Here is a 6,000-nt window from a genome sequence, read left to right as displayed (position 1 = left end):
CCTGGCTGGAGGGGTGAGTTATCTAAAAGAAACCACCACAGCCCCAGAGTGACTGTTGACAAGGGCTGCTACCCCACAAGGATACTGTGATGCCATGCCTGGCCATGAGGCCGTGCAGGGTGGTGAGTAAACTCTGTTACAATGCTTTTTCTTAAATTCCTTTAATTGCAGCGTGTCTGAAACAACTACACTTTTGTAGTTTTCCTTGTCCGCTCTCTCTTTTCCTACCCCTCACGGCAAGCACTGTATCTCAGCCCTAGTCTACATCCAGCTGATGACAGCACCTTTGGTGACCAGTAAATGACTGACTGACTGACCTTGGCCACTTCTATATTGCGTGAGTACATGTGCTGCTAGACCCCTCTCTGCAGAAGGGATTCTTTCAACAGCAAGTTAACATGAAGTGATTTACTTTGTCCATATTGGATACACGGTTCAGGGGGTGGGGGAACAACTCCAGGTTGCACGTGCTTTTGAAATGTTTACTTTGATATTCCATAGGTCCTTTGGAAGAAATGAACTCCAAGATTGCCTACTTGGAAATTCTTCTTTTTTGGATGGGATAAGTATTGCTGGTAAGTCATATAAATAATTGTGCTGCTAACCTTTGAATTTACTTAGCTCCTGGCCTAGCCCAAATTTGGTTGTAGGTTGTCTTTGTTTGTTTTAATTCTACATAAATTGTGCTGCACACACTGTCTTTGTTTGTTTTAATTCTACATAAATTGTGCTGCACACACAATAAACTCCACACTAGAAAAGGCCCATTCTGTGCATTAAGGGCTGGCTTCCTCTCTCCTTTACTTTCACTGAGCAGTACTTTCATTCCATGAGTCATCCCCTGAATCCAGTGCGAAACTTTACTACTAAGACACCGGACGTATGTGCTGTAGCAGAATTGATCCCTTGTTGCCACATTTTCAAGAGCTCGGTTCCCATTTGGGCGCTTTAGTGAAGCGGCCAGACTTTCAAAAGTGCCCCATACCTGCCAGCTCCCACCATTCTACCTTTTGAAAATCTGAAACTAAATGTTTGTCAGTGCCCTAATTATGTTTTTCAAAGGCAGAAGGAATGTGGGATCTTTTGTGGTAGAGTAGTTCTGAGCCATTGTAGCTCAGAATAATAGAACAGACTTGATGCTGCAATTCAGCGAATTCAAATGATTGTAGTCCCTTGCTGAACTACATTTCCCAGGATTATTTCAACCTAAGATCAGAACTCTTCCTCTTCCCAGGTATAAATGCCAATGGAAAGCCTTGATAAAGGGTCTTAAACAGCATAGTGTAGAGACCATCCAACCAGGTATGCATGTATGTCTAAATGCCTCAGTTTCCTTAGCCCCGATTGAACTACTCTTGCCAAAAACTGTGGCATTTAAATTTTCCTGTAATTATGTGCTTTCTTAAATACTCCTTTTTCACCAGCTCACTAACTGTCTGAGGTCATAACCTGCATGGTTCAGAATTGCTTGTGTGTTTGTCACTCTCAAGATGCTGGACTGCAAAAAGTAGGGGGGTTGGGGTGAAGCAGAACATATCCATGCAGACATCAGTTCATTTGTATACATACATGTGCCTATTCCATACGTGCAAAGAGACCTGAGATCCCCTGACTCATTTGTTCACTGGCATAGCAAGCCGTGATTCCCCAAAGAAGAAAATAAACCCAACTAAAGGATCACATCCCCCCCCCAGTGTAATTCACAAAATAGAAGCACTAGGTAATAGTGCAGCTGGTGCCATGGCCAAGTGCTGCTGGGTATGTATCTACACTAGCCAACAGTAAAACAGCCATCGCTCGAATACTTTATATAGGTGGCTAACACCATTATATTTAGAACAAGAATTGTTCATTGCTGTATAGAAATGAGCCCTCTGGGATCTATTTTCAAAATGTGTCCCATTCCAGAAATAGACGGTTGCCCCATTGCCCTCTATTGGGGCAGGCCTTCAAGGATGTTCCAGCATTTTATTTTGTAAAATATATGGGCTCTTCCTGATCCCCAGCAGAGGGATGCTCCACAGGTGAGGGCTCTCGGCTCCAGAGGGAAGTGTAACTTGTGCAGTGAGTGGTGGGCTTGTTGTTGTTTTGTTTTCCGCCCCCCCCAAGCGCTGTCAGTCATATTTCCTGTGTGGCTTGGTGTATTCTTGAAGGGCTGCACAGAGCCCCGATCTAGCTCACATTATTGGGGCTTTATAGATTAGGCCTAGGACCGCAAAGCAAATCCAGCACTGGGGAGACACTCCAGAGCGTTGACCGTGGCCTAATAAGCTGTTGCCAAGGTGATGCTGTCAGGAGTTTGGCCAGCATGCTGGACCAATTGAAGCTTCATCTTGATTGGGCTGATTGAGGCAGTAGAGTGGAAGGTAAAGGCATGTATTGCTGCAGCCAGGGCTTCATCTGGGATGGGCAGGGGGGTTGTTTCTTGCTTCTGTTGTGCATAGCTGGAAGTCTCAAACAAAAATCTGTTACTTTAGGGACTGTCTTCCCCTCAATTTAACATCCACATGATACCTTGTTGTAGGGGGTTAGGACAACTCACCTTGATGGTGTCTTTTCTTGGCATGCCCATATTTTCTGTATAAAAGTGGCTACTCTTGTTACTGACCTTCTGGGAAGGACTAATGGACAGGCAGTAGATACTGAGGAGGTGGGGCCAATATTTCAAAGTCAATAGGTAACTTTTAGTTATCTGCTTTAGAAGTAGGTTTTGGTTTCCTGTTGACTGCTAGCTAACAGATCTTTTAGGACCAAACCTTGGCATTTGCACAAAGTCTTAAGCAAATCCAGAAACTACATGTAACTGATCAATTTGCCATGCAAAGAAATCTGCCTACAAATGTTGAAGCCTGTAAGGAGGTCTGTTAAACATTTGGCCCGGAGAGTCCTACAAGAAAGGTAGAAATGTAAAAGTTTGCTTCTTGAACATCCACGTCCAGCATATGTACGTGTGTCTTTATGATGGCAGTTAAGGGACTGGGTGAATCTGCTTTAAATTGCAAAATCTGTTGGAAAGAGGGATGGTGTCCCTAGCCTCTGTTTGCCCAAAACTGGGCATGGGCGATGGGGTGGATCGCATGATGACTTGTTGTTTTCATTTCCTGTGAGGCACCTGGCATTGGCCACTGGTGGAAGACCGGGTACTGGGCTAGCTGGACCTTTGGTCTGACCCAGTATGGCCATTCTTAGGTTGACTAAGTTTCATAAAGATGTGTTCAGCTGTTGAGGATCTAATCATCCCAGAAGAAATGTAACATTTTCATGGACTCTCACTGTGCTGGCACCTGACTCTGGCCGCAAGGGTTTCCCTACATAGTTGATCTCATTCAGCTGCTTGATGACCTTAAAGGGCCTGTCCCGGGCAGCCTGTAGTTTGTTCTTTCTTATGGGAATGAGAGCTGTCACCTGGTCCCCGGTAGCATAGGAGCGGGAACGCGCTGGGCGGTTGTACCAGACCTTTTGCTTACGTTGGGCCCTGGCTAAATTCTCCCCGGCCAAGTCCATGAGCTCAGCAAGCTTTTCCCAGAAAGTCAGTACATACTCCACTTCTGATTTTCCATCGGGGAGGCCTTCCCCTCTCATTCGTCCCTCAACAAGTCCACAGGTCCCCTTACTCTCCTCCCATACAGCCACTCGAAAGGAGAGAACACGGTTGATTTCTGGGCCCCTTCCCAGTAGGGGAACAACAGCTGGGGTAAATACTGGTTCTGGTGGGACCCAAGTGAGAGTGCCAATTCAGGACAAATGGCTTAAAACAGGGCAGTTAGACCAAGGCTGGGTTTTTCTACCGCTGCGCAAACCAAAGCGGTCAGACAAAGAAGACTTTGGTCCTACCCTACGGGCTAACCACAAGTCACACAAGCAGTTCCCTTAGACACTCCAGTTTCCCAGTATCACCAACCGTGCCACTTGGTATGGGGACAAATGGTTATGAAAACCAATACCTCAGCAAAAGAAAAAAGGTTCTCTTGATCCCAAAGGACCAAGCCCCAGGTCAATATACAAATCAGATCTTACCCACAAATCACACTGTTGCCAATCCTTTAGAATCTAAAGGTTTCTTCATAAAAGGAAAAAGATATAGATGAGAGAGAGAGAGAGAGAGAATTGGTTAAATGGGATCCATGACATACGGTAATGGCAACAGAGGCTCCTGGGGCACCTTTAAGACTAACAGAAGGATTGGGAGTGTAAGCCTTCGTGGGTAAGAACCTCACTTCTTCAGATGCGAGATGACTTGCATCTGAAGAAGTGAGGTTCTTACCAAGTCATCTCGCATCTGAAGAAGTGAGGTTCTTACCCACGAAAGCTTACGCTCCCAATCCTTCTGTTAGTCTTAAAGGTGCCCCAGGAGCCTCGGTCTGAATCTGTAAAAAGCAACAACCACGGCTCCCCCTCTGATACTGGAGTAAGGGCAAGGTTATTGGTTCAGGCTTTCAGCAGTGATAGACTAAACTGCAGGTTCAAATCAAGTCTCTGGAGTACATCCCCAGCTGGGATGGGTCATCAGTCCTTTGCTACAAACGGCAGCTCTACACAAAGTCCCTCCAGAGGTAAGAAGCAGGATTGAAGACAAGATGGAGATGAGGCATCAGCCTTTTCTAGTCTTTTCCAGGTGTAAGAACACCTCTTTGTCCTTACTATGGAAAACTACAGCAAAATGGAGTCTGGAGTCACATGGGCAAGTCCCTGCCTACTTTGCTGAGTTACAAGGCGTATTTGCATTCTCTCAATGGGTCAGTTGTATAGCCGATGGTCCTTAATGGGCCGTCAAGCAGGCTAGGCAGAGCTGACACTGACTTGTCTGGGGTGTCACCTAGAAGCACAGCATGATTTTGAAATACAGACAGTATAGAGCCAATACTTTAAATACAACAATGATATATGCATCCAGCTAGCATAATCCTAACCAGAACCTTGTCTTAGAGCCCTTATTTGACCTCCTTTCTACCGGCTTTGGTGCCACTACAGGACCGTGGTTGCAACAATGATCTGTATGGTCCTAGATTATATCAATAATGTCACACCCCCAATGCAAAACTGATGCAGGAAGGGATGACTCCAACATCACTGACTACATCCCAAGAGCCCCCCATCCTTGGTTCCGTCTCACTACAGCTAGTATTGGGTTAGAAGCCGTATTCGTGTAAAACAGAAATGGTTTATCCAAGTCCCGTTCAATAACCTGCTTTAATCTCGTTACAAACTCCAGGTAAAACTTGGTTAGAACAATAATGGATTGGATCTGCTCTTGCAGCATGGTTTCTGTATGTTTCATTTTCTTTTGCCAAATGCTAAAGAACATAGCTACTTTATCCATACAAGCTCTGGCAAATGTTTGGAACCCGGTTAACATCAAGTCAATGTAGAGATTAATGTTGTCTATAGTATAGGAATCCTGGCATTTAGCCGTGACAGCAATGTGGTAGTATGCCTCGGTTTCCCTTTTCATACAGCACATTAGGTTTGGAATGTCTTTTCCCCTGTTGAAAATTCCCATACTGTTCACAGGCATCAACTGTGAATTATCAGTTTAACAAGGCCCTTAACATAAAGTATGTTCTCATGTAATTCTTTTAACATGTTCAAGGTGGTGTGGTTTGTTTGTTTGTTGTTTTTTCTCGCCCTCGCCAGATTAGGCACATTGCACATTTTTACAGTTCTTGGTAATAGCAACACATTAGTTACAAAAATTACCGTTAGCAATAAGAACAAATTCATTGCAAGTGTCCATTTACAATCCTGTTTGTTATGCCACACCTTTGGCTCCATACCATTGGGGTTTGGGCATTTTAGGGTTAACGTGGGGCTTCCCTTTGCCAAAGTAAGTTCTCTTTCCTCCATGTCCTGAAGGTTTAAATCCTGATTTCTCTTGCTTAACAGAATTCCCTGGCTGATTGGGTGGGCTGTCTGTGCTAACAGCTATTAGCAAGTCTGTCTTCTCCCAGTCAGTCAGGTAATTTGCATCAACGCAAACACTAGCTTTTAAATTCTTAGCTG

Source organism: Malaclemys terrapin, chromosome 5 (assembly GCF_027887155.1).
Source record: "Malaclemys terrapin pileata isolate rMalTer1 chromosome 5, rMalTer1.hap1, whole genome shotgun sequence".
In the NCBI taxonomy this organism is placed as follows: Eukaryota; Metazoa; Chordata; order Testudines; family Emydidae; genus Malaclemys; species Malaclemys terrapin.
This window is presented reverse-complemented; position numbering follows the sequence as displayed.